Raw genomic sequence first — 26,392 nt, forward strand, 5'->3', positions numbered from 1 at the left:
TCATTCTCCCCTTGTACTCGGCCTTGGTGAGGCCGCAGCTGGAGTACTGCGCCCAGTTTTGGGCTCCACAATTCAAAAAGGATGTGGAGAAGCTTGAGAGAGTCCAGAGAAGAGCCACGCGCGTGATCAGAGGTCAGGGAAGCAGACCCTACGATGACAGGCTGAGAGCCCTGGGGCTCTTTAGCCTGGAAAAGCGCAGGCTCAGGGGTGATCTGATGGCCACCTACAAGTTTATCAGGGGTGACCACCAGCATCTGGGGGAACGTTTGTTCACCAGAGCGCCCCAAGGGATGACGAGGTCGAATGGTCACAAACTACTTCAAGATCGTTTCAGGCTGGACATAAGGAAGAACTTCTTTACTGTCATAAGGAAGAATTTCTTTACTGTCCGAGCCCCCAAGGTCTGGAACAGCCTGCCACCGGAGGTGGTTCAAGCGCCTACATTGAACACCTTCAAGAGCAAACTGGATGCTTATCTTGCTGGGATCCTATGACCCCAGCTGACTTCCAGCCCTAATGTCTATGAAACCTATGAAATTCCTTCCCCATCTCCCCACCTTACATTTCTTCCCTCTCCAAATCAAAACCGAAGCCTCCAATTTGATTCAGAGAGAGTCAACAATTTGGCCATAGGCGCAGCTTTATATGTTTGTTCTACATACCTCAAGGTACCAGGCACGGCTCATGAACACTGAGATGGTGGGGTGGATGGAGTGTCCCATGGGAGCGTGGTGGGGGCAGTCCCCCGTACACTTGACAGTGGGCCTGCAAGTGGATTGGAAATACTTCCAGTCCACTTCTGGATCCTCCTTGGAGCATGCGGGGGACCCCAGCAACTGGTACCTCCTGGGTCTCGGGGAGGCACCCAGAGTTCCCCCATGGCCAATTGCCGAGCCAGGGAGGTGCAGCCCCCTCCCCACCCCCCACGTGCTTGGTGGCGGACCTGGAAGTGGACTGGAAGTCCAGTACACTTCCAGGTCCACCGCCAAGTATGCAGAGAGGCCCCCTGAGCTCCTGTGGGATGCTCCATCCACCCCACCATCTCAGCATTCAAGAGCTGTGCCTGGTACCTCAAGGTATGTAGAAAAAACATATAAAGCTGTGTCTATGGCCGAATCACTGATTTTCCAAATCAGAATCAAATCTTCAGATTCGGACAAATTGAATCGGGGCAGTGATCTGTATCAGTGAATTGAATCACTGTCCCCCAAATTGGGCTGAATCCAAATCCATATCAAATACGGCCCGTTTCACACACCCCTACAAGACACACAGTCTTCCTCATCTCCAATCTTGATATCTCTAAGCTATCCTGAGTAGAAACTGTATAGCAATTGGCTCAATACTACTTCCTATGTTTAATTTTGTATTTCACCTTCACTTTGGGTAGGCTTTATTTTCTACCTATTCCATGGGTAGGCAGCAAACCACCACTTTCATGACCGACGTTCATTTTCTATAACAAGGGAAGGAAGAAGAACTGAAGAGTCCCTGAAGTTCACTAAGAATTTCACTATTCAATTTAACTTACTGAGACACTAGTCACCATAATGTTTACTACAATATATATTCTAAGATAAATAAAGTAGTAACAAAATTTCAGCAGCTAATAAAACAAAACATCTTGAACCAGCTAGTTTTATTTATAATGAATAATGTAAAACTTTCCCCTCACAAATGCAAATCACAAGAGCAGAAAAAGAAGAGGTATAAGATTGAGTGATGACATGGACCTTATAGCTGGGAAGGCAAACACTCAGGTTGTTGAATGAGTTGTGCAAGTTTTGTGGTTTGGTCCTGAAGGCTGTGGCCAGGCCCCTGGTTCCAGTTCCCCACCACAAACCACCAGTAACTCCTCATAAGGCAAACAACATTAAATAACATTAAAACAAGGGCTCACAGACTTGGACACCCAGCACCAGCATGGTTCTTCAAACAAAGCAGCATATATATGGCAAACAACAGAACCACCTTGAATGGAAGGCTTGAGAGAACATAGAGGTTTCCTCTGACACCAGTCCTTTCCCATGGCTGCTCTGTTTCATTATTCTCTTTACTAGGAATACAGTTCAGTTGCCTTCCTGCCTCAGAAGATATAGGCTACTTATTAATATTTGAAATACTGTAGCATCCAGGAGCCTCATTCTGACTAGAAACCCACTGTGCTCAGCACTGTACAAACAGAGAACAAGAGATGGTCTTTGCTCCAAATAATTTACAAATAAATTATAAAGGTAGATGAATACAGACAGACACATGGGATAATACGAGGAAATATTGGAATAATATTGGCCAGTGCAGTAGGTAGTGATATTAGCATACCAGTCATATTGTCTTTAAAATACTCTGAGCTACAAGAGGAACTCCTTCATGCCCTAGATGTCCCGGAAGTCTCCTGTCCCAATATCTAAATTGATGCCGTTTCCTTTTGAAAGGGAAACTTGAGCCAGTGTGCTTCATAACTCTAATGCCCCACTTTGGGGCTCTAGCATATATGAATCACCCATCACACTCCTTAGAGCCTGCAAAGATGTTTTGTGCAAGGTAGCATAGTCCATTTGGAAAATGGTATCAAGTTACTCCACAAGTAATGTTGACTAAGAGTGTGCATTCAGGGACTTAGTATGAAGTAGTCAGTGCACCCTCAGTTCACACATTACCCTACTGCACCAGTAACTTCTCCATGTGGATAAGTCAACAGAAGCAATACCATATTCAGTATATACATGGAAAGTGCTGACATTCCTCAACAATCTTGCACTTTGTTTCTACATACAGAATTTCCCCCAAGGTCCTATTTGGCCCAGTACTTCAGCCCTTACATAAGTGAATAGTCCCACTGAAATCAATGGCTATTCACATCAAAAAGGGGTGATGGATTTGGTTCAATGTTTCATAACTTCCAGACTATGAAGAGATAAATAGGAAGCTTACAACTTTTTCTCTCTGTCACTGGCACTCCTAATGCCATGATCAACATATTATCTGGCCTCCAGCAGACCAAAACATTCTAGGTAGGGATAGACATTCAAGAAGCCTGAGCCTGAATTGATTCAACCTTTGCAGGTTAGTCTAACCTGGGTAGGCTGAACTGGTTTCCAACCATACAGACAGTCTCTCTGGCCTGAGGAAATTCAGGAACATGCCTGCAGTGGCTCAGGCAAGAAGCTGGGGAGTGCTAGAGCAGGCCTGCATTACCTTCCAGTGGTGAGCTGAGGGGGGCATGGCCAGGGCCAGGCAGGAGGCTCTGATTAGGAAGGGGTATAAACCCCCACCCTGCCTGCACCATCACAGGCTTTTCCCTGCTTCCTGCTCAAGGGGCAGGAGAGTTGCCAGCCTGCAGCACCAGGCTAGCACTCTGAGGCAAGAGGGGGGTGGAGTGTATGCATCTCTTGATGATACGGATCTTTTCATTCTCCCTCCCTGCTTCTGTATACTGTCTGCAGCAAAATGACAGGCAAGCAAGCCGGGGGGAGGAAGGGGGACTGATAGTGTTTATCACCCCTATCTCAGCATTTATTGCCCCATTAAGAAAACAACAGAGACACATTACCAGGCACCTGTTGATTCAGCACAGACCCAGCATGTGGTCTGCTGGCTAATACACAGACACCTTCTCAGCAAGGCAGAGGAGAGGGGGGAATTTGTGCTTAACAGAGAGTGGGGTGTGGGGAGCAAATAGTTCTTCTCAAACAGTATTTCCAAGGAAGGACATTAAGCTACCTGTTGATCAGCTCCAAAAATCCTGTCTGCCTTGATTGTCTCCCAACAGCATGAGTGTAGCCAGCATGTAGTCTGCTAGCTAGCTAATGCGGAGGTGTCTATGTAAGGCAGAGGGGCAGGAAGAACAATCCCTTCTTAGCAGGGGGAAGCCAGACAGATGCAGAGGGGAGGTGCCAACCCTGCTGTGGAGCAGAGAGTCCCTCCCAGCCCAGAGAGCATGCCAGGATGCTGGGGGTGTCTGGTTTATCCTAAACCAGCAAGAGGTCTAGGACAGACATTGCATAAACCGGTTTGAGCCAAATCAGACTACATTCAACCAGGTTTATCTGAAGCCAGTTTCAGCCATTTTCAAACTGGTTAGTGTGCATTGAACATCTGTTCTGTTACAGGTTTAAATCAGTTTCTGATCATTTAAACCAGTTTGTGTGTAATGTCTGTCCCTAGCCTCTGGATCTGTGTTCTCATGTGCTCGCACAGCTCTAAGTAACATGTGTCCAAGGAATGAGAGAAATATTCAAAAAAGAATAATCCTGGGTAAAAGAAGAAGAGGGATCCTCCAGGACTTCTGTCATCCCTTTTTCCCCCTACTTGTCCCCAGAAAACCTGTACTTTGGGACATAGTCACTTAGGGCACTGACAGAAATGACATTTGCCATATGATCAGCCCCTTGAAAGCACTTTACAGCTATGCCCTGAAAGAAGTGCCCTGCAGAGCACTTTAAAAGTGCCCAATGGCATGACAAATTAACGCTCATGTAATGAGAGTTCAGGTGAAGGTGCTCTGTCTGTCCCTGTGAGTGACTGGGGCTGGGCTGATGCATCCCAGTCCCACATCTGGTGCTGTCTGCAGTAAGGGAAGGGGGAGAAGGGAGCGGGAGGGAGCTGCAGGCTGGGGTCTGCTCAGACTGAGCTGGAGCGGGGGGAAGGTGGATTGGAGGTCCCCCTCCCAGGCAGCGAGTTCCAATCCACCTGCCCCCCTCCCCACTCCAGGTAGGCTAAGCAAACCCCATCCCACAGCTCCTTCCCCCTCCCTTCCTACAGACAGCACCAGAGCTGGAAGGGGGTGCAAAAGGGAGAGGCTGCAGACAGGCAGCTCCTCCTGGATCAGCTCTAAAGTGCAGCTTGATTCCTCCCCACCCCCCAACTCCCCTAACCAAACAGTGAATGTCAGTACCTTTAAGCACCATGAGAGCCAAGGGAACTGCAGCTACTGAGAAGGTATGCCTACTGCAATCAGTGGCATGCTGGCAGCACATATGGACATACTCCAACTAGCTTTCATGTACTGAGCGTAGATACCAAGCATTGTAATCAAGGCAGCCTGGACTTCAGCCATTAAAAGCCAGTACCTGGGGTACCAGATAAGCTTTTGAAGTCTGGACTGAAGCCCAGCCTGTTGCAATCACATTGCTGTCAGTGTCTGAACTAAACAGACATAGGGATGTGAACCCAGGCTCAGGCTATCTGTAAGCCTGTGACGTGACTGCTAGAAACTGGGAGGGCAGGACAGGGGATGAATCTCTCTACACATGGCATATATATTTACTTTTCCTTAAAAGTTCTGCTACTTGCCTCTATGACAGATAGGCTCCTGGGCTAGATGGACCTTTGGTTGGACTCCAGTCCAGCAGACCTTATTACAGCATATAAACATATGCCTATGTGTGGTGCAGTGTAGACATATCCAGAGAGGACAGAGTTGAGACAGCATGAAGTCAAGAGACAGGGAGTTATATACATGCCTGAAATCACTTTAAAGTGCTTTACAAATCAGTTCAATCAGTGTGGGTTACCCTATAGTTCAGAGTAAATTATTAACTTTTCAGAAGGAGTGAAGAAACTACCACTCCACTTTTAGATAATGAAAATGCTAAAAAACCTACACTTAACAGATCTAAAACTGCAGCAACTCACCCACCAGCACCCACTCTTCTTGTCAGCAGGCTTTTTTCAGCTTTGCCTATTATTTGTATTGAGCCAGAGATGTTTAATGTTTGCTGGATTTATCCGTTCAATTGATCCTCTAACTGCTATAAGAAGCACCACGTGTTACGACATATACATGTGCCACTGACCACTTTACCAGCACTATTTTGATCTAAAGAAGGAAGAACACACCTTGGAGATTTCAGACTGCTTTGGTTTCACCACCTCTGCATGTATAGCTGTAAAAGTCTGCTTTAAGATTGACATCAGCTTTTATTCATGTCTGAGACTTCACCATGGCATATATGTTTATTTTTCTAAAAAATCTAACAGTGAGGTCTAAGTTCTGCAGAAATTTAAGGAGTCAGGGCATAATGCAAGAAAAATATGTTTCTAAAGTGTCCTGCAAACACTTTGGGTGGTGAATTTTTAAAGGGCTGAAGCTAAAACAACCTACTTGTGGGTGCAATTTGTGCTTACAATTTTGCACCCACCAATTGAGTCATGGAGGTGAACTGGATTGTTTCTACCTCTTGACTACCAGTTTTGTACCCACAATCAGACTGCTGTAGGTGCAAAAAAAATTGCAAAAGCAAACTTCATGGCTGCGAATTATAGTAGGGGTTCTTTGCAATTTTGTACATGAAGAGTTTTGAACCAGCTGTCTTTCCATTTCTTACACAAGAAGCTGGTATTTTACAAATGCATATTTTAAAATCAGATAATTTACAATGAGCATCAGAGATTTCAATTAATTGTTTTGAAATCAATATATATGAAAACCCTCCTTTCTGAAATTAGCAAAACAAAGATAGATTTAAGGTCATTTTTAAAAAATTTAAAAACAGAATGAGAAAAATGTCTTTAAATAGTGCCTTTGCTATCTGTCAATTAGCACTATTGCATTGCTGTCAGTTCACACTTCCTTTAGTTCCAGCTTTTCTCCATCCTACGTAGATCCATACAAATCAATTGTCTTTTCCAAACATGTGGTAACCACTGAAAAGTGAAATTAATAAAGCGCTAGAAAAGCTGATTCATAAAGCTGACACTCCTGTACCACTCTGGGTTTTCTCCCCTCCAGCTAGTCATTTGAGATGGGAAAGCAGGGTATAAGATTATCTAGTTGCAGCTGTCATTCCTGACAACATGCATCTCAATGCTGGAAGGAACTTTAGGTTTAAACTGAAATGCTACCACAAAGGGTTCCTTGGCTCCTGTCAATATGTGCACCTTGGATGGAAAGCTACCACTGAGGGCAGTGTGTCCAACATACAGAGCCTGCCACAAAATGAAGTCCTTCATAAAAAAGCTCATCTCTTTCTCAATAACAAGGAGAGAAGATGAGACCATCAGTCTCAATTGTGAAGACAGTGTTTTCCTCCCATATTATTCTGTCTGTCATGTACCCTTCAGGTTCCAAAGGAATCCCTGTCTCATACATCATTATTCTCCACAGAGGTTGAAAGCCTTCAGGGGGTTCCTTCCTGCCTAGTGTACTACCCTTGATGTTTGAGTACCTTCAGTGACAGAAGCCTCTCCCTGATACAAGGAGGTTATCTGCATACTAATTAAACCTCCAAGCACTGAAGACTTAAAAAAAGTCCTGCAAGTAAATATGAGCCAAGTTCTAATTAATGCCTTAAGCCCTGATTCAGCAAAGTACTTAAGTACTGAGTTAACTTTAAGCACAAGGGTAGTTTCACTAAAGCCAAATGTAGCATCTAAGAGGCAAAGTATATTGGCCCAGTATAATACTCTTTGAAGTTCGCCATAACATTCACAATCAAAATTGTCTTTAGTTTGCTTCATGCAGTATTTCTTAATTAAAGTGATAAAATGTTTACTTGCTCAATCCAGCTATGGCCTAAGTACTGTATCTGTGTTCAGCACCTCTCGTGACCTCACCAGGGCAGGATTGAGCTCACAGAAAAGGGCCACTATTCTGAAAAGCTTTCTGTTGACATAACTGCAAGAACTGTGGCAGAAAGCAGAGCCCCTAGCTGAATCTCAGCCCTGCTGCAGCTGCAAAAGGCCCAAATTCTTCCAAAATGGAGATTGACAGAGTAAGGATGTAACTGTGAATGTCTGATAAAGAGCAGTACAGTACTAAACCAACACTTCCAGACTGAGGTGTGCTGTAAAAGTTGTCATGTCGGTTCAATAGTGCCAACTACTGAGCATTCTCAACTCCCACCGACTTCATAGAAGTTGTGTGCGCTTAACACCTCCAGAGATCAGCATGTAAAGAAAGAAGTTGGCATATGTTAGCTAATATGAGTCTTCTGGCTAGGATTTGCAGAACAGTAAAACCACATAAAAGTTAGCTGAAGTATCATTAAGGCTGCACATGAAAAGCAAGGAAATTTAGAAAAGGATAAAATCCTAGCTTACAGTACACTATAAATAAGAAACCCCTCAAAACAAATGACAGTGCCATGAGTGTAAGACTCAGTACCAGATTTCTAGATTAACTCTGAATGTCCTTGCTTTCATTGGTTTAAGAGGCCTATTGTTGCTCCCATATTTTTCTAATTGTGAATATAAAAAAAAAAAAATCTTTATCTTTCATAGTCCTTAAAGTCTGTTATATAAATACATAATTATGGCTTCTTTCAACTGGGTATAAATTTACTGGATAGTTCATAACAGCTGCACTGGAACTATTAGAGTTTATCATTTAAAAACCTAATTAAGGGCTTCTTAATTAGCAGATCCTTCAGTCACTAGATCGTAAAAGATCCTTGGCAGCCACTGCATGATACAAATCTGCATGAAATGTTTCCCTAAAAACAGGATATGTACAAATCAACTGTCATTCAGAGCCTCCAAAAGTACATTCATTGTCCCCATGGGTAAACCTATTTGCAAATCCTAGAATTTAAATCTGCAGAATAATTTTTGTATGCATATACACAGTCTCCTGAACAAATGCAACTTTCTCTTTGCAAGCATGTCACAGAACTTGCATACATATCTGCAGACCATTTAACAATTTGGACTTTTGGCCAAACTCAGAAGCAACGTGAACAGCGGTGCAGGTTCCATGTTGAAAGATTCAAGGGGGGCACCCAAGTAGGGAGAAGCTACTTGAGATGGAAGGGAGAGAGACACTTTTTTTGTGTCAGCCCCTCACTCTGCACTCCACAAACATTATTTCAATTACTCTGGTGCTTAGAAGCTCAGTTCATGAGCCAAGACACCATTGGGCTAGACAAAGGACAAATGCTGAACAAGGAGATAATTAAGTATCAGACAAGAGACAAAAAGATTGATACAGGCACGTGGGGGAATAGAAGAAAACAATGAGACAGTGCTGATCACTATGACAGGTCTCAGTGCATTAACAGCCTAACCACTGGCAATTTTATAGGAATCATGGCAGAGGGGAGTTTTCAAGAGGATAATGCTGTAGCTCATAGGTGTTTATGAGTTCTTTCTTGCAAGCATGAGAGGTATTTTGGGAGAAAATATACAGGTACTTGTTAGAAAACATAGTAATTGGGCAAGGGAGACTGGCATTCTGAGCCAGCAGATGGCAGAAGTAAATATAGTGATGCTGAATTGAATTGTTGGGGCTCGAGTCCCGAGTGAGTTGGGGCTTGAGTCCTGAGTGGGCACACGTGCCTCCAGCACACATGTGCCCCCTGTACTCACCAGTGGCGGCAGAGGCAGCGGCGGCAGCAGCAGATCCTCGAAAGGTAAGTGGGGCAGGGAAGCCAGCACAGCTGTAGAAGATCCGGAGGAGGAGCCCCCTGGATCCCTCTTAACTGAGCCAGCAGGGAGCTGCACGCCCAAGCTGCGTGCAAACAGAGCACGAAAACAGGCCCACTCTGTAAGGGCATGCTGGCATTTGCGCTGGCATTCGCACAAGGCAGGCGTGCAGCAGTAACACGGAAGGAGCCTCCAGCAAAAGAGGAAGACTCACAGCTCCACAGACATGGTAGGGACGCGGAGCGCAACTGCTAGGGGTCCTGCCCTGGTGGCACCACCTACCCTGGGCTCCTCTGAGGCTTCCACCCAGCCAGAGCTCATGGTGGGGTCAGCATCCCCCTGCCCCCCTGTCTGTGGGGGTGGCCTGGTGGGGACCCAGGGGTCAGTGGTGGGAGAGGGGTCTTGTGGCTCCCTCACCTGCCCCTCCTGTGCCCAACTTCAGGCCCTGGAGGAGCAGGTGGGGGAGTTCCAGGCTGAGGTAAGCAGGCTACAGGGGATCAGGACTGCAGAGAACGAGATTGACACCTATTTCCATTCACTGCAGGACCAGTTTTCCTGCATACAGACCCCACAGGAGAGACGCACAGCAGAGGAGTGGCAGAAGGTGCCCACCAGAACCAGGGCTGCTCGGGCTAGCGTGGTGGAGGCTCCCTAGGTACAACTTGGGAACAGATACGAGGCCCTGGCAGCCCTGGAGGAGAAGGACGAAGAGGATGTCTCCAGGGGGGATGGTGCCACTCCACACATGACACAGACAGCACAGAGAGGGAGCACCAAGAGGAAGAAACGCCAAGTTCTTGTCATCGGAGATTCCATCCTGAGGGGAACGGAGGGTCCCATCTGCTGACCTGACCCCATGGCATGGGAGATCTGCTACCTGCCTGGGGCTTGGATTCAGGATGTCACAGAGAGGATCCCAGCCTTCATTCAACCCTTGGACCAGTACCCCATGGTCCTAATCCACATGGGAATGAATGACATGGCCAGGAGCAACCCAGACCACATCATGAAGGACTACAAGGCCTTGGGGGCCAAGCTCAAGGAGACGGGGGCACAGGTGATATTCTCCTCTATTCTCCCAGTAAGTAGACACGGATGGCGACACAAGGCCTGCAACAGTGAGGTTAACCAGCAGCTTCAGAGTTGGTGCTACCAGGCAGGCCTCGGGTTCCTGGACAACGACCCGCATTTTTGCACAGGCAGCATGCTCAGGTGGGATGGGCTTCACCGATCCCCTAAAGGCAAGCATGTCTTTTCTTCCAGGTTGGCTGATCTCATACGGCATGCTTTAAACTAGCTTTGCCGGGGAAAGGGGCCACAGGAAAACACGAGGACACCTCCCAGCCAAGACAGGTGACGGGCACAGGAAGTACCCAGGTAAGTGACAAGGGTCCGGATAGTCCTAGGAATTGGGGGGGGGGGGGGGGGGGGGGTACGAAAGGAGGACTAATGCTGAAAGTATGGGGAATAAGAAGGAGGAACTTTCCCTCCAGACAGCTAGTAGAAACCCAGACATAGTAGGGCTCACTGAAACCTGGTGGGATTCAACCCACAATTGGGCAATAAACATTAGGGGCTACAGACTATATAGGCAGGACAGAACGGGGAGGAAAAGTGGGGGTGTGGTGCTCTACGTCAAAGAGCAATACATGCCCTCAACTAACAGGATAGGGTCAGAGGAGGGGCAGACTGAAGTGCTCTGGGTCAAAATACAAGGGGGTCACAGGGAAAGGGACTTAACAGTGGGGGACTACTACAGACCACCCAACCAGGGGGAAAAGCTGGACCAGGAATTCTCGGGTCAGCTCGCAGAGGCAGTTAAGTCAAAGAATGTGGTCATCATGGGTGATCTAAACTACCTGGACATCTGCGAGGAGGAGCAGTCAGCCAGGTCTGACTGGCTGCTGGTCTGACTGGCAAGACCGCCACCTAACCCAGGAGGTGCACAGTCCCACCAGGGGGAATTCCCTGCTGGACCTGGTCATGGCCCCAGGCGATGACCTGGGGAGGGGACTCCAGGTTCTTGACCACCTGGGCGATAGTTATTATCGTCTACTAGAATTCCCCATCCAGCACACGGTGCCAAGGGCCTGCAGCAAGGCAGTAGCCCTTGACTTCAGGATGGCCAACTTCAACGAGTTGAGGAGATTGGTAGGAGAGGCATTGTGGTCCTGGAGAGTAGGGGAACTAGGTGTTCAGATGAGTGGTCGTTCTTTAAGGAGACGATCCTCTGAGCCCAAGGGGTGACAGTCCCAACGCAAGTCAAAGGGGGCAAGAGTGCTCAAAAGCCCCCTTGGCTCACCAAAGGCATTCAGGAACACCTGAAAGCCAAAAAGGAGGTGTCCATCCAGTGGGAGGGAGGGGCTATCACCAAAGAGGATTATAACTCCATTGCTTGATTCTGTAGGGAGGCTGTTAGGAAGGCTAAGGCGGAGATGAAACTAGGGCTAGCAACAAGGATCAAGGACAACAAAAAGTCCTTTTTTAAATACACAAGGAGTAAAAAGAAAGCACCAGGCAATGTGAGGGCAGTGCAGAATATGCTTGGCAATCTGGTGGTTGCACCAGATGAAAAAGCAGACTTTTTAAACAAATTCTTTACCTCCATTTTTGTGAGCAGGAACCTGGATATCTCCCCCACTGGGATTCAGGACAGATTCAGGAGAGACTCTGCCAGGCCTAGGGTCAGGGAGGACCAAGTTAGGGAACTTTTGGAGGGGCTGGATGTGTTCAAACCAGCAGGTCCACACGCTCTCCACCCCAGGGTGCTGACGGAATTGGCTGGGGCCATTGCGGCGCCCCTGGCATGGCTTTATGATCAGGTCACAAAATCCTTGGATGCAGGTCTCATGGTGGATGTAGTTTTTCTGGACTTCAGGAAGGCCTTTGACACTGTCTCCCACCTCATTCTCATTAAAAAGCTAGGCAACTGTGGCATTGATGCCTACACAGATGGGTCACAAATTGGCTAGGGGGCTGCACCCAGAGAGTGGTGGTGGATAGGTCATATTCGACCTGGAGGGATGTGGGCAATGGAGTCCCCCAGGGCTTGGTCCTCAGGCCCATACTGTTCAATTTCTTTATTAGTGACTTGGACAAGGGGGTGAAAAGCACCCTGTTCAAATTCACTGATGACACCAAGATTTGGGGCATGGTGGGCACGCTGGAAGGGAGGGACAGGATACAACTGGACCTGGACAGGTTACAGGGGTGGGTGAATTTGAGTAGGACGGGATTCAATACTGACAAGTGCAGGGTGCTGCACTTGGGCAGTAAGAACCAGCAGCATACCTATAGGCTGGGGAACTCCCTATTCGGAAGCACAGTGGCAGAAAGAGATCTTGGAGTCATTATTGATTCTAAAATGAACATGGGCCGACAATGTGAGGACATGGTCAGTAAGGCTAACCGCACCTTCTCATGTATCCACAGATGCATCATGAGCAGGTCCAAGGAAGTGATTCGCCCCCTCTATGTGTGACATTGGTCAGGCCACAGTTGCATCACTGCATCCAGTTCTGGGTGCTGCACTTCAGGAGGGATGTGGCCAGCATCGAGAGTGTCTAAAGGAGGGCCACTCGCATGATCAGGGGGGCAGCAGGGCAGACTCTACAAGGAGAGGCTATGGGACCTGAACCTGTTCAGCCTTCACAAGAGAAGGCTGATAGAGGATCTAGTGGCCATTCTATAAACTTACCAGGGGGGACCAGCGGGGAATGGATGAGCACTGCCCGGAGTAACAAGGAATAACGGCCACGAGTTGATTGAGAGGAGGTTCAGGCTAGACATCAGGAGGCACTACTTCACAGTCAGGGTGGCCAGGAACTAGAACCAGTTTCCAAGGGAAGTGGTGCTGGCTCCTACCTTAAGGGTCTTTAAAAGGACGCTTGATAATTACCTAGCTGGGGTCAAATGAGTTTAAACTTACCAGGGGTCATATGAACCCAGTACTCATTCCTGCCCAGGGCAGGGGGTCAGACTTGATGATCTGCTCAGGTCCCTTCCACCCCTACATCTATGAACCTATGAATGAGAGATAGGATATTGCCCAAGGAAGACTGTACAACAGCCCACACTTGTAGGGAGCATATTAGAAAGGCTAAAGTGGCAAGTGAATTTAAATTAGCAATGGAAATCAAGGACAACAAGAAGTCCTTCTTTAGGTATGTAGGGAACAGAAGGAAAACAAACAGGAGTGTGGGGCCATTGGTGAACAACTCAGGACAGCTGGTTACCGACACTCACGAGAAAACAGAACTCCTGAATGACTACTTTGCTTTGGTATTTCACTGGGCCAAGGGGGAAAAAAAAAAAAAAAAAATCACTCCAGATAAGGCACAGAATAGGCATAGTAGGAAGGTGATCATTCCCACCATTGACATTGGAACTTGTGCATAATCAATTTTAAAAAATTAGACATATATAAAAGTCAGCAGGACCAGACGAACTTCATCCAAGAGTACTGAAAGAACTGCCTAAAGTCATCACGGAACCCCTGGTGAAACTTGCCCAAAACTCATGGCACTCCGGAGAGGTGCCCGAGGACTGGAAGAGGGCCAATGTTGTGCCCATATTCAAGAATGGGAGGAGACAGGACCTGGGTAACTATAGGCCAATTAGCTTAACTTCTATCACAGGGAAAATCCTGGAAAAATTCATTAAGGAGTCTATGTATCATAGGCTTGCAGAAGGTAGCCATGCTGGCTGTCATTCAGAATCCTTTCTTGCAGGCAGGTCTTGTTTTATCAATTTCATTTTCTTCTACGACCGGGTGACTCACCGCATAGATAAGAGAGAGGAGGTTGATATCGTATACCTTGACTCCCAAAAGGCATTTGATCTGGTATCCCACGATGATCTCACAGGAAAATTGAAGGATTGTGGGCTTAACCGCATGACAGTTAGATGGGTAGGAACATGGCTGCAGGGTAGGACCTGGAGAGTTCTAATGCATGGATCTGTGTTGTCCTGGCAAGAAGTGGCCAGTGGTGTCCCCCAGGGGTCGGTGCTTGGTCCTGGTCTTTTCAACATCTTTATCAATGATTTGGATATAGGGGTGATGAGCTCACTGGCCAAGTTTGTGGACAACACCAAGTTATGTGGGAGCGTGGTCACGCTTGGAGAGGCTGCAGATACAGGTGGACCTAGACAGGCTGGCAAGTTGGGCAGATTGGAACCAGATGAAGTTCAACATTGAGAAATGTAAAGTGCTCTACCTGGGGACGAACAATCTCCAACATACCTACAGGCTCGGCAGTGCCAAACTGACCAGCACCATAACTGAAAGGGACCTAGGGGTAATAATAGACCACAGTATGAATATGAGCCATCAGTGCAATGCTGTAGCCAGCAAGGCAAATAATACTCTGGCATACATCAATCGATGCATCTCAAGCAAAACTAAGGAAGTTATTCTTCCACTTTACTCATAATTGGTGAGACTGCAGCTGGAGTACTGCATCCAGTTCTGGGCACTGCACTTCAACAAGGATGTGGTAAAGCTTGAGGGAGTTCAGAGCAGGGCCATCCATATGATCAGAGACTTGCACTGCAAGCCATATGATGAAAGGCTGATGGACCTGGGAATCTTCAGCCTAAAAAAGAGAAGGCTGAGAGAGGACTTGGTAACAGCTTACCTCTACTTCAGGGGAATACATCAGGGGCTCAGGAAACAACTATTCACCAGGGCGCCCTTGGGGAAAACCAGGAGTAATGGCCACAAACTCCTGGAAGACTGTTTCAGGCTTAACACTAGGAAAAACTTCTTCACAGTTAGCATGTCCAGACTGTGGAACAGGCTCCCTCCAGAGGTGGTGCAATTACCTACCCTAGAACTCTTCAAGAGGAGACTGGACAGTCACCTTGCTGGGGTCACCTGACCCCCAGTTGTCTTTCCTGCCTAGTGCAGTGGGGCTGGACTGAATGATCTTGTGAGGTCCCTTCCAGCCCTTACAATCTATGAATCTATGCTATTGATAGGCCATGAAGGCCATTGAGAGTGAAGATAGAAATGGAGATCCAGTGAAGGGATATAAAGAGAAGAATGATGCGAAAAGGATGGACTAGGGTAGTAGTACTAAACTTTTTTAGCCCAAGCCTACATGAATGGTGCAGGGTTGCTTCCTGTGTGCTAGGATCAAGCCCTGCACTGCCCCCATGCACCAGGACTGGGGCTCCATGCCACCTCCACCCAGCCCCATGTACCGGGATCAGGGCCCACATTACCTGCATACCACATTTAGCATGCAGTGCCACAGTCTGTGGGAATGCCCACAGTCATGGGGAGCTCTGCGGGCTGGATGAACCAGTGCCAGGGGCCAGATCTGGGCAGCACAAGCCCAGCACAGGGACAGCACACAGCAGCACTCTCCTCACCACCTTTGCCTCCCCATACTATGGCTGCTCTAGCCTCTGCCCCTGGCACCAACAACCAGTGCCCTGGGCTCCTGTTGGCCTACTGCACCAAGTGCCACCTGTCCCACTGCCATCTCACCTCTCCTGGTTCCCTCACACACAGTGACTGCCTGCCAGGCTGCTACATGCTATCCCAGGACCGCTGCTACGCACCTGCCACCTGCACCCCATCTACCTGACCAGACCCACCAGGGACACTGGCAATGGGCTCCAGGATGCCACCACCTAAGGCCACCCTCACCCTCCTGGGCCTCTACCCTGCTGCCTCTGGGCCCACTGAGCTAACCAGTACTAGTTTTGGCACATCATCCAGCACACCTGGGATGATGAGCAGTGGGTAGAGGCCTTCTGAATGACCTGGACCACCTTCTGGGATCTCCTGGAGCAGCTCTGGACCAACCTAGAGCAGCAGAACACCAGCATGTGGCCGCCCCTCCCTGCAGACACCCACCTGGCCCTCACCCTGCTCAAGGTGGTTACACCCACCAGCTTATGGTATGTTGGCCACCTGTTTGGCGTGGGCAAGGCCACTACCATGGAGGCCATTCTGGAGGTGTGTAGCACCCTCCAGGACATGCTGGACAACACCATCCTCTGCATGCGTGAGTCCCCCCCCTCCAGGTGGTGGCGGAGTTCCATGCCCTGGGATTCCCCCAGTGCATTGGGGGCCTGGATGCATGCCTCTCTGTCACCTGCCCACTCCATGGAGACTGCCCCTACTACAGCCACTCGCTTACTAACACAGTAAACTATGCCACTGCACAATTAAGTGTCTCATGTAGACACACCCAACGTGTGTTCACATTTGCTTCTTGTCCATGCCAGTTCCCAAGAAGTACATTAGTAGATCAGGAGATAGGCAGAGCAACTAGAACATGTGTTTGCAGCCCGGGCAACTGAGGAACCACAGCCCTACAGCTCCTGGATTATTCATATTCATGATCTTAGATTTTCAATATAGTTGCTGCCCATAGAGTAGGATTCTAATGGTCTTACCCCTCACTTCTAGACTGGATGGTGTACAGAGCACTAGAGTAACTGTGCTTAGACAGTGAGGGAGGGAATGCCTTGCATCACTTCCTAGTATTATCTCTAAGTACCAGGCCAGAGAAACATCTAAACCAATACGTTTCTACCTTTTTAAGATTTGAGGCACCCCTCAACAGACTGGAGGCACGTCTTGAAAATGCCAGAACTTAGTTTTTACTTGTTTTTTTACTACAATTATTTTATTTCAATGTACTCAGAAAGACCACAACAGGTCAGGATGTTTAACATTACAGATTCATAGTTGAAGTCTCTGGTTTATCATGCGAATCATTTCTGCACACCTAATAGTGCTAACATTGTGTGGCACCACATGACACCTTTGAAATGATTCCAAGACACCCAAGGGTGCCAGGTCTCCCTGGATGAGAATCCCTAGCCTAAATCTCAGGTTGGAAGATTGACAGCTTTTCGTTAGATGTTCACAAGATAGCAACTGCATTACAACAGGTCAAATTTGGGGCCTGTCAGCCTTGATGGCATTGCTTTAAATATTGCGGTGACAAAATAGTATGTTGTATTTACTGCAAGATAATATAAATCAGCTATTGAAAATCTGTATCATTAATGCTATTGCTTTCCAGTGGTAGATGGCTGCAATAATGGATTAGCCTCGCCATCTCATCCTCCCACTGGAAAACAATATATACAGTACCGATCAATAATCTGATCCAAGTTACTTATAAGGTGTCAGATGTAAGTATCTCCCTCTCTAAGAGGTTTAGGGACCAGATATTTTTGCAAAATGTAGGTCAGACATTTAGTCATTTTATATAAATTAGTATAGTCCAGGGCAGCATAACAAGATCCACCCATATATAGTTATAAGGAATATTTAAATACACAATTAGATAGCCTTCTTAAACGCACATAATTTTGCTGGATCGTTTGTTTAAAATATTTCATTTATCAAGTACAATTTTCTTTAGAAAAGAAGAAAAAATGGAGAAGGTATGTTTTACCTCATATTAAAAAGTGGCTACTAACTGGTACTTCACGCCGAAATCTACTTGCCCAGATGCTACTGTATCATTTTAAATTTCTTATAATCATTTTATTGAAGCTATTTGAACAATTCCATTCCCCTGTTATTTTCCAAGCATCTCAACCCATCCGGAAGAACAGAAAATGCAAAAGTTAATGGAAGTAAAAGTCAAAACTAAACACTACACAAAGAAAAGCAAATTCCTAAATGAAAAATTGATTACTCAGTACCCGTCTACTGCCAACTTCTTCATTGTCAGTGAAAATTAGCTCCGTCTTTAAGTACTTTGATCAGCTTGTACATAAGCAGTTTATAATGCAGCAAGCAAGAAAATTAGTAAGTAGAGAAATAATAAAACTCTGGTGCTGCTGTCACAGCTGTCTCCTGAGACCAAAATACTAAAGTCAATGAAGTTATGCCAGGGGTTATTTGCTTCCTAATACTTTGTAGCTCTCCCAGAAAATGTCAGCATTATGGCATCACTGGGGACCAGTCAAATTTTTGTAAAAAACTTTTGAGGGATTTATAACTTGGCCTTTATTATCTGCTTCAAGCTAATACTTGACATAACAATACTCCTGCCCCCCCTCCCCCCTGCAAAAAAAAAATCATGGAACTAAATTTGATTAGAATTGGTTTATTTTTGTATTGTTCAAAGCAGGTGTTTGGGGGGCATTTCAGATGTTTTACTGCATTCTCTTTAGGTCTAATTATTATTTCAATCTAAATATTGCATAGTATTAGCATACACCAAAAAATCAGTGATGTAACTAGAAGTTTTGGCACTCTGGGCAGAGATGCCCAAGAACCAGGGGCTGAAAGCAGACCAAGTGCTAGAGAGCACCAAAGTATCTGTGACAGGGAGCTTTCCTGGGGCTAGATCTTGAGTTAGCCCACCCACCTGGCTAGGGCAGTTTGCCCTGACTAGTCTGCTATGACTTGAAAGTTATGATGATATATTAAAGCAGGAGGCTGCCCATTCATTGCCCTGATGCCATGGGGCACTATCCATGGCTCTGTACCTCCCATACACTGTAGCCCATACCTTGCAGATGGCATCCAGATTATTATTGCTCCCCGGTCTGAGGCCATAGCAAACTCAGTCCTTTGTTAGCCTCATTCACCCACACTCACTCATGCTGCCCCCCTCTCACAGGGGCTTCTTGCACTCTGCCCAATACTGGGCCACTCTCTACTGCTCTTACTCCCTTTGAGCAACCCCCTTGGGTCATCAGGCTTTATTACTCACAGTCCAGCATGCAGCAACTTCAGATCCCACTAGTTCACCTACTCCACGTGGTGTCACCTTGTGCCTCTGTCCCAAACCCCTCACTGGGCAACTAGTTTCTACTCACACACTTGGGGTTGGCCCACGTACTACCCTTCAAACCAGCCCTTTCAGCCCTACTCAGTACGCCCCTGGTGCAGCCCTTCAAGCCGACCTCTACGGTCTTACTCTGCACCCCACTGCCACAGTCCTTCAGGTGTCCCAATTGCACCCTACTCTGCGTGGGCCAACACAAAAAACTACCCACTCTCAGGCCTCCAAGGTCTTACAACCCTGCTGGGCTCAGGTGCTTCCTCATAAGCATGCCTGGCCCCTACTACAACTCTCTACACTACCCACCAGATGGTGGGGGCCAGAGTTAAGGTACCCCTATCCACCTTTCACTGGGGGGGGGGGGGGGGGCGGGGGCGGGGGTTGGGGGTTATCTCACCACAGACATTCCCGCCAGACCCCTCTTCACCAGCAGGCTACAGTTTCAGGTCATGCAAAGGACCAGGAACCTCCAGCCACCCCCATAGTTCCTGCCCTTACCTCCAAGTTGTTCTAGGAGCAGTAGCTCAGCCAGCTGATGTTACTTCCTCAGCTGCTAGCAACAGACTGCTACCCTAGCCTGTGTGTGCTGGGTCCTAAAATGGCCGCCCTAATCAAGCACCTGCTGGCTGCCTGCCTGCAGCCCTTAAAGTGGAAAGCACCCCAAAGATGCATTGCCACAGAATCTTATAGCACATAAGCAGCACCCTCTGCTGCCACCACAGCACAGGCTACCCAGAGCAACCATTCTGGCACCTTCTTTGTACCAGTGCCCAGGGCTACTGTCCAACGTGCCCACCCCTAGTTACACTAGTGTCAAAGATGACTATATTATAATAGATTTTTAAAAATCACTACTATATTATAATAGATAAATAATAGATAATATATATTAAAAAAAACCAAAAAATCACTACTTCATTACAGGTTATGGTCACATATTTGGATCTGGCTACCTTTATGTTCTTGAATAAGTCTTATGATCTCTATGTTCCATTTTTATCTACTTATAAAAGCAGAAATATTTTATTCATTGGCTATTAGTAGGACCTATTCAGATGATCAGTTTAGGAGAAAGTCAGTGCCAGGGTAGTTTGGAGACAGCAAGTGCTGACATATCTGAGCTCTAACTGAAAACCATTCAGTTTTGGGGTTTTATTAGAATATTACTTTTTTAACAATCCATGTGGTGATTTGTCAACATTCTCTTAAATTCATTGGGTTAGGATTTTGTTTTTGGATTGGTTGTGTTTTTGGTTTTTTACTGAGTCCCAAATGCAACAGACACAGGAAGTCTCAAATAATTCAGAGTATAATCCTGGCTACAAGAAACTCAAAGCTCCTATTGAGCACACCCCCACAACCATGCACATGCTGTTTGCAGCATCTCAAAGCAGTCTGAGGCACCACAAACCACACACAGCATATACCCACCATTAATTAGCATTGTGGCTGTGGAGGGGTTTGACATCGGGAGATCCCAGTATCAAAAACACCAGACCACGCTGGCTGAAAAAAGTGGTGCAGCATGCGGAGCAGCAGCATGCACCACAGAAAGGGAGCCTGGCTTGTCAGAGCCATGCTCTGGCTGCTGGCCAGGCTCCAAGCAGCTGGACTGCAGCTGGTGCTGCTCTGGGAGGCCCCCAGGACCTCAGGTAAGGCTGCTTGGGCCAGCACAGGTGCTGGCCCCTGTGGCGGGCCAGTATGGGGTGCTCCTGTGCAGAGCCACCCACCTCACTGTGCCCCAACCACCTTCCAGGCTCTGAGTGCCTCCCAGGGGGCACCTCATGTCTAGCCAACCCCCTTCCTGGAGCACACCTGCTAGCCTGGAAGTAGTGCTTCCACCACCCAGGGTCAGGTCTGATCCTGGCATTGTGCCCCCTAGGAAACACAGACCTAATAGTCTCTAAGGGTGCTCAACCCACTTCAAGAATTTGGGGTGCTTCCCTCAGTCTGAAGCACAAACAATGGTCTCCCTCAATTAGTCGAGCCAAGGGGACCCCAAGGTATAATCTAAACCCATTTCCAATAAGTCTCCCACAATAGGTACAAAGGAGAACTTTATTAGTTACAAGAAGTAGGTTTGGAATAGGGTACAGGGTTGAGCAGTATCAGAGAAATCCCATAGAGCAAACAGGGTGGCTGGGGTAGCCTTTGATCACACATCTGAGATACTGCAAGCTATATATCTAGTTACATCTCAAGTAGCTTACTCATAAGTATCATCCAGAGGCAGGTAGAGATTCCCTCTGGAGGCAGGCAGTTCACTGATCATGAGTTAAGAAAGAGCAAATTTCAGATGGTCCAGCTCTTTTCTCTCCGAGTTTTGATCATGGCTACTCCCCTCCTCCTGGGCACTGCTTAACTTATATAGCCCTTATGACCTCATTTACCTGGTCTAATGGAGGCCAGCACCTGTTGGCTGCCAGCCAAGCAATTTGAAATGCATCACTGGTTGCTGGGCAAACTGGCAGGGTCTCTAGAATAATAGGGAGCCCAAGCCCCTCACCCAGGTATGTGATGTCAGTCACATAGGCAGAGGGAGCAGGTTTCCCCCCTCCCTCAGGAATGTATCCTACTCAGGGTACCTAAAGAGATAGGATGTCTGCCATCTGCAGGGCCCATGTTAACCACAGAGCAGTTTTTGGGGAGAGACAGAGGTGGCATTCTGCCACAGCCCCAACTTCCCCTACCCAACCCAGGACATTTTGCCACATGTGCAGGGGCAACCCCATGCCAACCCCACATGCAGGGGCATATGCCACTGCTATTTTTGCCATGGCAACCTCATGCCCTTTCATGTGGGGATGCACCCGCTGACTTCAAAGTAACCAGGATTTTAACTTTTTCATCCTAATGAAACAGCTTGACATGGTGAAACACTAAAGCCAAAAATCTTGTTTCTCTACCTCACAAACTGTACTCCAGAATGGATGTGTTTACTATCCCTCAGGCAGTGAAATCCAATATTCTGCTTCCCACACTTCACTTTTGTCTTATTGCTACAATCAGTTCCTAGACTTTTTACTAAGACATGCCAGAAAAAAACACCACCACCTCAACACAGATAAACTAAGTCCTGAACTGAAATACCCATACAAAAATATTACAGCTACTTACAACCTTTCAGTATATAATAATCACACTATACAATTTTGTATATCTGCCTACTATTCATGAACATTACACCAAACAGATAGATACTCATAGTTTATGTAAGAGCGTTTCTCCACAAATCGTAAGCCACCTATTTATGTACATATCCATGTACATTGTAATGATACTACACCAATATCTGTCTAAACACAGACAAATAATATCCAAATACCAAATATATGTTTTAATACACATTACTTTTTTATGCCAGCTGTATTTAACTTTGTACCATTATTACTCCTTATATGGGTATGCATTCTTGTATGCCCACCAACATTCTATAGGACATGCTTAAGTATGTATCTGCCTAAATGTACACATTTAGAAACACATTTAGGTTAAATATTTATAGATAACATTCATAAAATGTTAAAATATATCATCATTACAGAACTATGCTACATCCCTGCAACACAGACACACCATCAACAATACTAGAACTAGCTGAGGGCAAGAACAACTTGTTCAATGACTCTTTGCCATTTCAGAAAATGCCATGATGGTTCATTGAGTGTTACTCTAAGGAATCAAAACATGGGGAACACACCCATCCCCATACCAAGAGACTCTTGCCACAGAAGTGTTATTGGCAGTTTTAAAGAAAACAGCAGCCTGTTTATCTCAGCTGATCTTCACACAAGTGTCTTCAGTTATGCCACCATAGTGTAATGGTTTGTTCTTTGTCTGGGGTTATGCTGAAATCTATGGCAGAAAAGAAAATTAGTTCTTTCCTTTGAACTTCACTGCCCATGTTTACATCAAATTACTTTAGTGCAAGAAGGCATTCTACTTACTCTAAAAACTGCAGTAAATATATATCTAAAACTCCCAGCATAAACACAACTGCTTTAATAGAAGGCTGCAAATGTACCTCATACAAATCAAATTCCATATCATCACCACCTAACACACAGTATGCCAGCTCCCCTTCTAAAAATAACACCCTATTAATAATAATTGCATATAACTAGCAGCATAGCAAGGATCTCTATAACTCCCTTTGCTGAAGTGTGCATCAGCACATCTAGAGATTCAGTGAGACAGCTGCATTTAATTTGCAAAGCTTTTACCATGATTCCTCTCCTTTCCTTCCATTTGATGTGTAACCCAGGCAGTACTCCAGGATGTACCCCCTCTCCAACTGAAGGGATCAGAGCAGGTGCACAAGCATTGTGGGGGGTGTAGAGATCCTCCTCCCCTTACAGAGCAGAGCCAGATCACTAATGGGGACTTAACCATATACCTTTTAATGAGAGAACAGTAGTAGAAACATAACAGGTATAAACCAGGGGGTATAGGGGACACTACAGCACCCTGAGGGGACAGGATTCAATAAAGGTTAGACACTTACAATCATAGACATATTCATCCTGTTGACAAAAGACAGGGTTAACAAAATATAAAACACAAACAGCAGAACAAACAATACTGGTTGGCAAAATATAAAAGGCACAAAATATAAAACGTCAAATAACAAGAATTATAAGACCTAGGTACCAGGGCAGGGGACACAATGACCCCCTTCCACTGTAACAAGAATTTCTCCCTGTCACTTCACTCATCCCAAGTGGGACTTGAACTTGGCTCTCCCATGTGGTAGGCAGAAACTCTACCACACAGACACCAATGCTGGTACTGCTTCAAGCTGCTAGGGGTCTTGACCTTCCAGGAGCCCCAGCCTCAAATCAAGCTTCCTCGTCTTTTTGGAGAGCTGAGAACCTCTCAGGTCACTGCTCAGATCCTTGCTGGAGCTGGAGAACCTCTCCTGCTGGCCACAGCCTCTTGTAGGGGATCCTGGAGCCCAGCGGGGAGCCTCTCCTGCTGGCCGCATGCCGCACTGCAGAGGGTCTGCAGGTCCCACTCCTTCAGGTTCTCCTGGGGCAACTGCTCCCACTCCGCTGGCCCAGCTCTTTGATACTCCTTCCTTGTGGTCCCTCGCTGGTCTCCCCTGAGTCAGTTGTGCTGCCTCTTTTATCCCCCTCCAGGTGACCCAAGGGGCCAATCAGGGGACATAGAGGGAGAGGCTCTGGGGCTTGATTGGTGAGGAAAGGGAATTCCAAGCCCTCTAATCATCTTTTACCCTTTCAAAACCCCTGGGCTAAAACCCAACCAGCTAGCCCGTCACAGATGTTTTAGGGCTTGAGCCCACTCCCACCGAAGTAAATGGCAGAATTCTGATGTAAGTGATGTCCTGCATCTGTACAGTAAATTAAAAGCTAAGGCCATTGTGACAGGGTGCCTGAAGCACCTGCCATGGACAGAATGAGAAAGAAACAAATGAGAATGAGAAAGAAACAAAAGGAAAAAACTTACCCTGAGGAGCAGGAAGAGCCATGGCAAACCTGGAGACATCAAACGCCGTGCTCAAAACAACCAGGGGAGTCAGCTGGGGCCACAGCAGATCAAAGGCTGTCGCGGCAAACCCAGCCGCCAGGGTTCAAACCTGAAAAGAGGAAAGTGGCATGGGAAAAGAACAAAGAGAAAAAAAAGAGAGAAACCACACCGGAGAGCAAAGGAAGAACAGCTGGGTCAGGCAGGCAGTGAATAGGAAGCTGCCATGGCAGACCCACTTGGAGAGAGGGAGATTTAAGGGATGCAGAGAGAGCATCCTGGGGTCAGAGGAAGGGAGGAAGAAGAGAAGATAAGAAAACAGGCGAGGGGAGGAGATCGACTGAGGAGCCAAAGTGAAAGCTCTGGCCTCGCAACTTACCTGACAAGACCCAGCGGGGAATTGGAGCCAATGGAGAGGCTTGAGTGACTGGTGAGTCCGGTACCGGCGGGTGAAGAGAACCACTCTGGGGACCTAGGAGAAGAAGATGACATAGGCAAAGTTACTCCCCAGAGAGGGGAGGAGGAAGAGAGAGTAGGTCCCAGCCACAGGAGGGTGACGGGGGGAACCAGGAGAGAGAGAAACAGCTGTCTTGGGTCCCATGCAGGGAAGAACAGAGCAAACAGCCACTTAGACAAGGACCCTAGTCAAGGGCCCTTTGAACAGGAATAGGAATAGGAATATCAATCTTACAGGCAATCAACAATGCCCAGAACATCAGGTGTAGTGAGGGCAGGGGATGGGAATGGTGGAGCCCTGCAAAGAATCACTGACATCTTGAGTCCATAACTATTCTCAGTTGTCTCCCAGAAGTGTCTAAGCATATCTCCCATAACACCAAAGGCATGGCAGACAATCTACAATGATGAGACACTACTATTCCAGCTGGGAGGCAACATGACTCTGGGCAGCACGTCAACCCCCTTACAACCATGATTCAGCAAGGCACTTAAACACGTGTCTAGTTTTAAGTACATAGTAGTCTCACTGGAGTTGATGCCGTTGTTCATATATTTAAATTAGACATGCTCCTAAGTACCTTACTGCTGAACTGGGGTCTAAATCTTGAGAAAGCCTGAATGTGATGGGTTCATGAGTAGTGTATGTTGACTTGGTTATTTGGATGTTTAATATAATAAAAAGTGTCTCTGGCTCAGATCAAGTTTAGTTGAGTAAAGCAAGGGACTCTGGGGGAGGGAGGGAACAAAAAAACAAACAGGCAGGGAAAAATGGCTACAGGAAAGCCCCACAATAATTGGAGATCAAAAGAACTCTCACAGATTTAAAAATAAGTTTTATCTTCTCAGCAGCTTCTTCAGGGAATCAAGCTGCCAAGGTTAGCACTAAGAGATGGTAAAATTTTAATTAAGACAGACAGACAGACATCTTGACTCTTCTTAAAAATTCTCTTCTTCCTCTCAATCTTTGTTCCTGGTGTTAAAATAAACACTAGGTGTGAAGCAGCAAGAATTCGATTTGGATTTGGCCAATTTGGAGGGACAGTGATTCAATTCTGTGATTCAAATCACTGTCCTGATTTGATTCAGTTGATTTGAATCCAAAAATTTGGTGCCGATTCAGAGATTCAGCGATAGACTAAACAGGCAGCAGTCCTCGACCACGCTGGACACAGCTGCCTCCAGCTAGTAAGTCTTTTGTGGTGGACAGAGGGGGGGAAGTGGTATGGGGGCGGGGGTAGATCAACACCCCCACAATGAGGGATTAGGACTGGGGCTAGAACAAGCTGCCCAGTTGGGGGGGGGGGGGCGGGGGGAGAGGG

At 46.8% G+C, this 26,392-nt stretch overlaps 1 long non-coding RNA gene across 1 annotated transcript in view; it reads right to left on the minus strand.

Annotated features, from left to right (window-relative positions):
* LOC106722127 overlaps nucleotides 1–26,392 on the minus strand; it is a 219,982-nt gene that overhangs the window by 119,452 nt on the left and 74,138 nt on the right. The window contains exons 2-3 of the long non-coding RNA XR_001357930.2: nucleotides 24,994–25,086; nucleotides 24,597–24,726 (exon numbers count right to left, since the gene is read on the minus strand). This is a non-coding gene — a long non-coding RNA (uncharacterized LOC106722127). The remainder of the gene's footprint in view (nucleotides 1–24,596; nucleotides 24,727–24,993; nucleotides 25,087–26,392) is intronic.

The sequence above is a fragment of the Alligator sinensis genome, unplaced genomic scaffold (assembly GCF_000455745.1).
Source record: "Alligator sinensis unplaced genomic scaffold, ASM45574v1 scaffold674_1, whole genome shotgun sequence".
Taxonomy (NCBI): domain Eukaryota; kingdom Metazoa; phylum Chordata; order Crocodylia; family Alligatoridae; genus Alligator; species Alligator sinensis.